Source organism: Carcharodon carcharias, chromosome 11, assembly GCF_017639515.1.
Source record: "Carcharodon carcharias isolate sCarCar2 chromosome 11, sCarCar2.pri, whole genome shotgun sequence".
In the NCBI taxonomy this organism is placed as follows: Eukaryota; Metazoa; Chordata; class Chondrichthyes; order Lamniformes; family Lamnidae; genus Carcharodon; species Carcharodon carcharias.
The window spans coordinates 107,844,139-107,856,268 of record NC_054477.1 but is presented as its reverse complement, the minus strand read 5'-3'; positions in this window follow the sequence as shown (position 1 = coordinate 107,856,268).

Here is a 12,130-nt window from a genome sequence, read left to right as displayed (position 1 = left end):
TGAGCCTAATTGGATAGTTATTTCAAAGAGCCAGCAAATTTGATGGGCCAAATTCTTCCATGATATATGGTTATAACTTTTTATAAAAGATGAACAATGACACAAGTACCATCATATAAATATAGTTATATAAAGTTACCTCGGGGGACCAGTTAGCTCAGATGGTTAGATGGCTAGCATGTGGTTCCAAATTACACCAACAGCATGGATTTAATTCCCATTCTAGCTGAAGCAGACCTGGAACCTGCCTCCTTTACCTGAGAGTGGAAGGCAATAGCAAACCACCACAGGCCAAGAAAATGGCACCAGACAAAGCATCAGGAGCAAATGACCTGCACACATACCATACCCAAAGTTAACTAATTCCTACTTTGAAGAAGTACTGCTCTTCCCCCCAACAGGATTTCCATTTGTCTTTTTTGCCCTGTTCACCTTCATTGCTTTCCATTTCCCTCCTGGTGTTTGACAAGGTGTTTACCAAAGCTCGCTTTCACAGCACCCCCCCCCCCCATCTCTTTTATCCCATTTTCTATACTTTTTTCCCACCACCGCCTGCTGCCCCTACCCCATCCCCCACAGGGCCATCTGTTACTTGTTCCATGTTGTTCTTTCACACAATGCTACCCTTGTTCTGCTATAATGACATTCTGCTTTCTTACCTTTGCCACTATTAGTACCTTTTTTCACACTAAACACTACCATCAACACTCCCTTTGTCCTTCAGTTCATGACATCTTTGTCAATAACTCCTTTGCCCCCACCTATCGCTGGCGTTCTATCCTGCTCCACCTGCCCCAGCCACATTATACAGTATAAATTTCAACACAATTCCACTTGTCTTCAGCTCTGAAGAAGGGTCATATGGACTTGAAACGTTAACTGTTTCTCTCTCCACAGATAGTGCTAGACCTGTTTGAATTTTTCCAGCATTTTCTGTTTTTGTTTCAGATTTCCAGCTTCTGCAGTATTTTGCTTTTACCTAATTCCTCAATTGATCAACAGAATAAAATTCCTGCTCCAAGGAATAAATTAACTCTCTTTAAATAAGTTTTAAACAAGGGTGGTTCTTTCTCTTGATTTTGTTTCACCAATGTACAATCTACAGTTTCTGGGACATTCAAAATTATTTATCTCTTTTGGAGTTTCAAACTGATCAATTACTTTCAAACTTACTCACCTGAGAGTTCCAAGCACTCTTATTTGAACAGAACCATTTTTTTGGTATCCTTTTTAAATTACAATGAGTTCCTGGATTCTGAACACCACATCAGTCAAATTTATAAAGGATCTGCCAATTATATCCAATCATATATATGGTAGTAATTAGGTTTGAATTATTCCTCCCTCCGGCCTGTAAACAGTGAAGATTGTACATTGAACTGGGATAAACTAGGTACACAGTCTGAATTGCAGTTGTATTTTTAAATTAAGTTGTATTCTGTGACTGTATTTAAGGGGATATCTGTTAAACTAAAACTAGACATGGAAGCCTAATTTAATTTCTTTGTAGAAAGTGATTGAGAAATGAGAAAGAAAGTAACAAAATGGATTCGCTTGTTTTTTAAAAAAATGGTGAAACAACAATTAGAAGCAGAAAAACATAATCAACACTGACACCTAGCAAATCAGAGACCATATACTTGCAGATAATATAGACACAAAAAAAAGATGAATGATATATATCCTATACAGCTGACTTGGGTGGATTTTATCCAGTGTAGGTTGTTTCTTGTTCTGGCAGCTGCTGTTGGGGTATCCTCCTCATTATAAATTTGTGAATGTATGACACTCAAGAATTGGCAATTGTTATGTCATTATTGAAAATAAATCAAAACATTATTTGTTGATTGGCGTTTACATGCCGGAGGGAGGAATAATTCAAACCTAATTACTGCCATATATATGATTGGATATAACTGACAGATCCTTTATAAATGTCAGTGTTACAATATGCATGAGTTATAAATAAAACGGTGAAGTAAAATAAATTGTTCAGGTATAACATATGCAGATTTAACAATGGGAAGGTTAATTTAAACAAGGGATGTTTGGTTGACTTCAATGGCAATAACGTAACTTGAATCCAAACAGCTTGTCTTATCTATAAGTAGAGAGTGCCTACTTTGCAAGAATGGTCATCATCATGGAGCTGGAAGGCAATTGATTAAACCTCTTTTCAGCAGCAGAGATTGAATCAGACCTTTGAAGTAGCTAACACTGTGGAACACAGAATAGAAAGTATTGCTCTTTAGAAAGTGCAGGGTTTTTTTTATTCTAAAGGTCTTGTAGTGCAGCTCTTAATTTAACGTAGCTGTAAATTTATCTGCAATTGTTAATCTCTAGATGTAGTACCCACAAGACAATTACTCACTCAACCTGAGGCCACAGTAAAAACAAATGCATGCTCTTCCATCATTGAGTGTTGCTGCTATTTACAATACAAAGAAAGCAGGTAGCTTTCAAATGGGATTTAATTGGATCTGTGTTTCTACAATTGGGCAGAATACAACTCTTGGGTCCCAGTACAAAACAAGTGGTTACCTCTTGTAGTTCATATTGAACTGCTTTGCAAGTCAAGAAGCTGATACAAAATATCCATCATGTGCCTGGTGCTGAGGAATCTCCTCCTTCTCCAGGTTCCATGCCCTAAGAGGGCATCGGCAACCATGGACTTCCATTGGATTGGTCTGTGATTATACAGTACTTTGCCAAGCAGTGGTTTTTCATTGGCTTCTGCTGTGTGGCTGAGCAAGAAATTCGCCCGCTCTTACCACCTGCCATCAGGCATACTGGAAGGATTTACAGACTGATAATCAGCCTGCTTGACCATGTTATGAATGCATCTTCCATAGCCATCAAGTCCCGAAATGGGACTTGAACCCAGAGTTTCTATCCCAGAGGTAGGGGCGCTACTGCTGCATCACAAGGCCTCCCTGTATGAGGAGTCCACACTAATTATATTATGGGATACATTCTGTTATGTGTAGAAGAGAAAATTTGTACACTTGCTGTAATTTTTTGGAAGATTAAAGAAATTTGGGCTTTTCAGCCAAGAAAGATGGAGTGGAATTTAATGGAACCAGATGGAGTGGGGAGTGAGGTGGGGGCGGGTTGGTGGGGGGGGGGGGGGGGGGGGGGGGGGGGGGGAGGCGCGGTACTAGCGAGCCAGGGCAGAGGCGTCCATAGAATCACATGGGAGTACTGTGTCAGAAGCCTGATGCCAGGAACTTTGGCCCGCATTATGTTGGTAGTGGGAAAGCTGTCAGGTGGCAATGCCACATGGATGTAGTGAAAAGGTAATTAAGCTTGTTAAAGGGGTACTTATGTTTCATTTGCATGCAAATGAATAGAATTTAATGGTACCTTGTGAATGAAATGTGCGGTGCATGGGTGTCAAAGGCCATCAGACCCCCTGAATATTCAAAAGTGGCAGCATCAGGTGAAGCCTGAGGCTCCGAGGGGAAGGTCAGTCATTGTGGAGCTGTGTTTGGAAACTGCTGCCTTAAGGGCAGAGGAGGCCATCACAATTACCCAGCTGGGGGCAGCTCAGAGGGGCTGAGTGGAAGCTTAGGAGAGCTGAAGGGCAGTGCAAAGAAGCTGAGGGGGAGCTCAGAAGAGCTGAGCGGAAATGCAAAGGAACTGAGGGGCAGTGCAGAAAAGCTGAGGTGCAGCCATTAGGGGTTGTAGCCACTCAGCGAGGCAAGCAGAGGTGCAAAACCAGTAAAGGGGAATTGAAACAGATATGGAGCTCATCCACCCAGTCTTCTTGGACCCTGACTGGAGGAGGAGTGGTGCAGAGGGAGGGTGGACCAGAGGTAAGAATGCTGGAGCAGCAGCAGCAAGAGGTGCAGCCTGCAGTTGGACAGAATGAAGGACATCAAGGGGAACAGCAGCAGGAGCAAGTCCAAAGAGTCAGCCCCCCAAAGTTTCCTCGACTTGCATGAGCCACCTCTAGTTGTTGGAGCGACTGTGTCAACAAAGACAGCAGCTGTCAAGAAAGGCCATCACCAATCTTTGTGTGATACTCCAGGATGACCTGTGACCTTTGGGGCTGAGTGGGTACCCAATGCCATTGACAATGAAAATCACCACTGCATTGAAATTCTACACATCAAACGAGGAGGGGGCAGAGCAGGCAGGACAGCAGGATGAGGCACCTGCACTAGAGCCATGGAGAGAAGTGCAAGGGTAACTTGTGACAGCCTCATTCACGTTCACTTATAGGAGGCATGATGCTGTTGAGATGCCTTCTGCATAAGACCTCCAACCCACATTGCCACTAAATCTCATTACACTTAGTATTTCCCAGCATCCATCACCCAGCCACTTCATGCACATTGACCATCCATGAGAAGGGCCAGACTCCATCTTCCCTCCATCCCCCTACAGACTGACAGATGAGTGTGCAAGGGTTTAAATAGCAAGTAGAAGATAAAAGTCACTGCGTAAAGTATGCAGGAATAAATACACCAATACTACTTAATGAGACAAACACCAAACAGGAACATATGGCCTATGATGACCTTGGCTGCCATCCTCTGGCCGACTGAGGCTTGGAGAACCCTGGCATGCCGAGGCTCCTGCCCAGGTGCAGTTGCCTCCTCTGTGGTCATGGCTACTGGAGGTAATTGGGTCACTGGCAGAGGGACCAAGGAGCATCTGTATACCCTTGGACTGCCTTGAGAGGACCCCGCAGATATGGCAGACTGCCACTCCTTCTCCCTCTTTGTGCACAATGACATTCCCCTGGAGATGAAGGGGCACCTGGAGGGGAGTCCAGGAGACTCATCTCCTTCTTACCTGGCCAACACTGCATAGAGCTCATGGCCAAAGCAATGGTATCCAAGTCTGTGCACATATCCGGCATAAACTGAGTGGTCTGCTGAATTTGGTTCTCATGGTCATCAACCTCTTGATGGAAGAAGCTATGCGCTCACATACCTGAGACATGGTAAAGTCCATGGCCTGGATGGTCTCCTCCATTGTTTATGCCTGGCTGCACATAGCCTCTGCAACCCTGCCAGATGTTCAGTGTCTGTTGCTGCAACTCCAAAAGTCTCCTCATGGCTGACACCAGAGGTGTATCATCAGCCTGGAGCTCAGTATGGGCCAGGTCTCCAACAGTCCTCTGACTGTCAGGGCCCTCAGCTGCTCCAGCCACTGTCAGCTGCTCCTGAGCACCTGTGAGTTGCTCACCAACTTGTGACCTCAAATCTACTTATACTACAGACCCACAATGTGAATATATCTTGCACTGGTGGAGGGCGCAGGGGAATGTTGTGCTGCTGCATCCTCTGAGGCTTTGTCGCTGCTCTCCTCTGAGATGGACTGCAGGGGCCCTGTCAAGGCAGCAGCTCATCCTACTGGAGTTTGAAACCTGCATAGGAGAACACAAATAACTAGGACAAATTCTCCCATTCCCTCTTCCCATCCATGCCTAATACACATTTACTTTCTGCTCAGCGGTGGACACCAAGCTCAAAGCCTCCTCACTCACTTAAAACTGTGTATTCCAATGTTGCCATTCACTATAGCCAGCCCTCCTTGCTCTCTGGTAAGGTTGAGAACCTCCTCCTCAGTGAGTGTCAGATATGGACATCAGGCACACCTCCACCCATCTTCACCCTGTCCCAGGTGTTTTGGGTCTTTATCTCCTGCAGGTAGAAGGGGAAAGTGAGTCTCCACAAAATGATTAACTGAGCCCCTAATCAGCTGGCATACTTCTGATACATGATGGGGGCTCCCTGATGTCTCATTATTATGTTCACTCTCGGGTACTTGGAGAATGCTAGCACCGAGAGGCAGATATTGACGAGAAAGAGCAATGGGTGGTAAAGAAGAGAGTTGCAGAGCAAAGGAGCTCCTCGGGGAGCTGCCAGCCCAAAAATATCTTGAATTCACTGATTCAAAGGCATACATTTGAATTTGTGCACAGGGAATATGGATAAAACAAAATCCACATGGCATGTCAACTGTGTGGATTTACAATGCTTCCAGCAACTAATCAAGGACCTATCCTCTGAAATACAATCAACACATAAATGTCTCAGTCACCAGGTGTCTATGGGCTCAGCATCTAACTGGGATAGATACCATAATGGATGACTCCTTCAACTCACAGTTCAATAACATGAAAAGAAACACCACACAATCCAGCGAAATTATAATGTATGGTGTTCATAGACTGACTTGCATCTCTAGGCAATTATCAGTTCTCTCATTCTGTCCTGTGACAAAGGTATATTAATTTGAAAGATGGATGGTCCTTTCCTTTCCAGAACACACAAATTTCTGTATGCATTTTTCCTATTCCCTTGATTTCTTGCGGACTACAGAAAACATTATGCAGAACAGGCAAAGATCATTATGTTAATCTAATGCCGATTGTGCAAGCAGCAGTTTATTAGTTACGAGCAAAACCAATATCATCTTGCCCTACAATAAGACCTTCTCTCTCAACTGAAGAACACCTATACCCAGGATATTTCAGCAATATGGTGATTGTTGAACAATATTGACTGTAGCAGCAGGACCTTCTATCTGTAATTCCAGAACCAGAGTGCTCTAATTATACTGCTTGGTTACAAATCCATTTCTTGCAGTCAGGAGAGGGCTCTAAGAATGTTTTACTCCCAAAAGCAAACACTAAATGAAGGTTTAGGCGGAGAATTCATTTTTCAAAACATTTACATAATAACCTAATTTGTAAATTGTCTAGAAGGGCCAATGAACCCTGAGCATTTTTAAGTTTTCAGGTGCATTTTAAACCTAGCTAACTGTTAAGGATCAAAAGTCCAGGTCATGACCCCATAGAGATTTGTAATTTTCCATTTTTGAATCCAATAGAACTGGACTTTGGAGTAATACCATCATCTTAGAAATTGCTTTGCAGCAATGCAAAAGCAGTAGTGTAACTGCACTCTAAAACAGAAATTTGATTGAGAGGTTCTGAATATATTAACTAGAAGCACAAAGTAAAGCAATATGCCAAGTCTAAGTTCTAAAGTTGCTTACTGTCTTTAAATCACTGAGTAGTATCTTGCATATGCTTGTATCACAATTCTTGATATATATATAGGGTGCGTCTGAAGTGTCAAATTTATTGCCTGTCACACTTTATCCTTCACGTTTAGTGTTAATACCCTTATTATTGTGAAATAGCTAAGCTTGCAACTCACCCTAAGCAAAGGCACAAGAAATCTGAAAGTATATTTGTAAAATGTTTCATACGGAGTTTTCCTTTCTGTAGGTTCTATTAACACTTGGTCGATAAAGTTGAAGTAATTACTTGAATGACATTTTTAATGTTTTTTGCTGTTTCTGTTGTCTTTGGTATGGTTAGTAAGTGGGCTTGGTTACAGTACCAGAATACTCGTCTTATTTCTTTGAAGTGGATGCCTGCTGCTTTGAAGATAAAAGCAAAGGTGTGTGCTGCAAAGTCCTCTGAATTTTGAGTTCTTTGTGGTGTTAAGTAGAAGAAAAAAGAACTTGCACTTAGCACCATTCACCATTTCAGGGCATTCCAAAATACAGCAAGGTCCCACAAACAACAGTGAGATAATAACCATTTCAGGTATTGGCTGAGGGATAAATATTGTCCTTGTTTGAATAATGCCATGGATATTTCACATCAACTTGACAGAGCCGATGGGGCATCGGTTCAATGTCTCACCTGAAAGAAGGCCCCTCCAATAGTGCAGCACCTCCTCACTACTGTAGTGGAGCGCAGACATTATGTAGGTCTCTAGAGTGAGATTTTAACTCAATCTTTTGACACGAGAGGCAGCAGTACTACCAGCAAGCCAATGCTGCTGACACGTTAAGTTAGTGACTTACAGAAAGGTTCAATATCTGAGATATATTGTAAACGTTTTATTGACAGGGGTTTAAATCGGAAACAAAATAACAGACCAGACCTTGCAATGTTTTGAACAGGAACCCAGTTCTTACTCTTAGTCACTGCTTTGAATGACTATTCACAACATGTTCAAGATTTTTATGAAGTTTGGTAGGCTGTGTTGAAACTTCTTTTAAAACAGGGGTTGAGTTTCCACTTTGGGTGCAATGAGGAAATTGCACCAACAATGCACTTCAAATAACACTGACCAGGTTACATTTCAAGTTTCTGCCAAAAATATTGGTGCAACTCACACAAGTTTTAAATTCTCCTATCTTTTGAGCTGGATTAGGGAATTATGCCCCAAATACGCTGGAAGCTGAATGCAAAATAAACTTCCCCTCCTGACAGGACTTCTGAATAGAAAGTAACAAAGCTGAGACATAATGTACAATTTTAGTACAGTAATTGTATTTGCCAACTTATTTAATCTTACATTGATTGACCTCAGTTAAGCAAAATACTGGAATATTCCTCAATAAAAGCTTTATTGAATGATAAATAGGGAGATTCTCAAAATCGTTGCAGAGTCAAAATACTGGAGCGTCTCTACAGTGTAGCTGCTCTGCTACACAGTAAGACTGTGAACTGCTGTACGCAAATAAATGGAAGAGGCGAAAATAGTTAGTTACTGATAACCACCTTCATTACTTTCCATTCCCCCACTTTGCAGCATGTACCAGTAGGGGGATTGTAAGGATATACACTTGTGTTCTTCGCGGGAGCGAAGACTAATAGACTTACGATCGATTGAAAACCAACGAATGTTACTGCTTCTGCACTCAAAAGCCATTAACCTTTACTGAACCTAATAAACGATATAACAGATGAAGGGCAAGCTGACACCATGCCGTTCTCCTTTGAGACTGCTTCTGTGTTACTTCACTGATCTGCACTGGGGAAAATACAGTATGCTGCTCAACCTCACTTTAGTCGAGCAAATTTACTTTTGCTAGAAAAAAAATAAAGTGGCATTTGGGATTTTCTCTTTGAAAGTATTTGATGTTTTTCTTTTGAATTTAAAGCGTAGACTATAACAAAGAAGCATGTGTAGCAAAAGTCTGGTTTGAAAAAAAAGGAAATGCTGACTGCACGAGGGAATCTCTCATTGATCTGTCAGCATTAGTTACTGCTACAAAGGCCCATGTTCTGGATAAATAAAGGAACACACCAAAGATCAGGTACATCTGAAAACATTGCAATTATTACTCTGTTCTAATGACTGTAGTGAGAGGGGCACAATATACGAAAGTTTAAAAAGAAAATGTAATTCATGTGTTGGATTTCTCGAGCGGGTTCTCTGTTCGGATATATGGGGCAATGCATAGACAAGTACAGAACCGTTAACACGTTTAAAGTGCTTCTACTTTTGCTATGGCTTGCAGCCCACGCCTCGTCTAGAATATAGTGTTCCCACGAAGTTAGTACTCAGCTCACTCTGGCAAACATCCCAAATCGTGTATTTCATTTACCAACCATGGCATTTTCTTGAAGTGCTTAGGAAAGCCTCCAACCCCCCCCCCCCCCCCCCCGTGATGTCGTTCCAATGCTTAGGAGTTGGAACAAGAAGATTAGCTCCTTTTGTTCATGTTTTACATCTGAGTGACAAAAGTATTCTCGGCAGGGTTTCAGGCAATGGAGAGTCCCATTTGACGCCCCCTTTGAAGGAGCTCCATCACCTCCAACAAACGGCCCTCGCTTCGTTCGCGTGTCCTCCTTCGGCTCCCCATTTACGGCAGCGTGAGCCCACGCCGTGCACTGCTGCCAGTTAGCCAAATGCCCCTATCTCTCCCCTCACAAATGGCCACAAAACCAACAAACATCAACTGCTAATGCTGTGTTAAAAGAAACACAAACAATGGCGAGAACGTGGTTTCTGATTGTGAGAATAAAATATAACTTTCAGGAACTGAGTTTTTACATCAAGGGAAAGGCATTCCTTATTCCGCTACGTCCAAAAAGGTTAATGTTTTCAAGTCTCTTTTGCAACCTGCGATGGTTATTCTGAGCGACTAATAGACAGGAACAAGATTATAATTTAGCTTTACAAGGTTCCTTTTCTGTTGTACTGCACTTTAATTTCATTTAATGGTTGTGACCTTTAAAAAAACATATGCAAATTTGTTTTTTTCAGCATAAAGCTAGGCTGATTCAGCTATGAACTGGGCTACTCCTGACCAAGAACGCGCCAAGCCAGATCCTGTTGTGTGTGTTTTTAAATTCATTCATGGAATGTGGTTATGCCAGCATTTATTGCCCATCTCTAATTGCCCTTGAGAAGGTGGTGGTGAGCTACCTTCTTAAACCATTGCAGTAGGTTCTGGGTATTTAAGAGTCAACCACATTGTTGTGGGTCTGAAGTCACACATAGGCCAGACCAGGTAAGGATGACAGATTTTCTTCCATAAAGGATAGTAGTGAACCAGGTGGGTTTTACCACAATCAATAATGGTTTCATGGTCAATGTTATCATCATCAGACTTTTAATCCAGATTTTTATTGAATTTCACCATCTACCATAGTGGGATTTGAATCCGGGTCCCCAGAGCACTAGGCTGGATTGCTAGTCCCACTGCGCAACCGCCTCCCCCCTGCCGTGTGCTGTCCACTAAGATGGTTAATCATACCATCAGATAACACAATCAGGTTTGTGGGCAATTAACAATTTGTCCACCTCCTATTTTCTAACAGATGGGGTGTGAAGACCCCCTCCCCGCCCAAAAGGTACACACATATGCCTCGCGACCACTAGGGTTCCTCCAGCAACTACCACCCCCAGCCCCCCAAACTATGAAGTATCGATCAAACGTTGGTCCAGCCCAGTGAAATAATATGTGGATGGAATCTGGGTTCTGAACAGCAAAGTATTTCAAATGACCTCATCTTTTGCCCTAATATTATTTTAATAGTTAGTGCATGGTTTGCATTACAAGATTAATATCCCAGTCTGGTTGTTGCTTCTATAACTGATTTATTTTGCACTTAATAAACTGCAAAGGAAAAGTTGGTGTTTTCAGGAAGGGCATTAGCAGGTCATTCACAGGGACTTTTACAGATGGTTTGGAGGTTAATATCTTGGATTGAAGCCTTTCCCGGACGTCTTTAAATCAGACCCCAAACAGACCGCTGTTCTACAGTTGTCCCTGCCTGTTCGTAGCAATAACTGGACCTCGTCTTAACGAGATTTGGTACCATGGCTCATTAAACACTTAAAATTCGACTGAATGTGAACATTAAAAAAGTGTAATGCAATTTTGTTACAGCTTAGTATTAAAACTTCAATGACTCTTCAAGCCACATGATCCATTTTGTTGACAGCCATAAGCGTTTTATTGCCTCACAATCATATCCTATAGAATCCTTTGAATGTAACTAAACATTCACTGTCTAAAATCGCGTTAAAAAGATTATAAGCTTTATTGTGCTGTGACATTTGTTACAATTTAAGGATGTATGATCTTTTCAACTTGGAAACCTAGCAATTCCAACAAAAGTGTAACATTAAAAAATGCAACATCTGTAAAATCATAAATTCTTTATTGTAATTGCAATTTCACGAAGGGATGTAACATTACAGCAATAAAAATATAACGTCCACAAATCAGTACAAATAACGCATGCCGAAATAAAATCTCCGAAAGTGACTGGCCCTGATCATCAGCAAACACAAATAAATCAAATAAGTAAAGCTTAGACGGTGCTGACAGTTGCACTCTCGCAGTAGCGAGAGTGAAATATATTGGTAAATATAGTAAACTAAAATATAGTGGCTTTCAGTGAATTGCAGAATTTTAGACTGGGGAAATCTATATTAAAAATGATCTCGAGTAAGTCTGAAGAGCAAGAAAAATTTTGCAGAAAACAATATTGGCTATATTGCATTTTTAAAATGTTTCTAACTGCTGCCAAAAGATAAGAACGAGAAGGTCGGTGTGAAAGCAAGGCAATGTCCAGCATTTGTCATTTACTATTTGAAAAATATTTGTCCTCAGTTTGTTGGGTCGAGTTGCAAATGTCCCGAACGTCAAATAAAACTTTTGCTAGCCTGGGGAGGAGAGGATTGGCTAGTGACTTTCTTATTTGCATGTAATCGCCAATAAAACGGTCTGGGGCAGTGGAGTACCATTCACTTAGGAAGATATTGGGGTGTCAGCTTAATCCTGTTTCACAGGGTTTATAGTGACAAAGGTCAGCGTCTTTCCAGTTCTCTGCGCCAGAAGCTACAGTGAACAT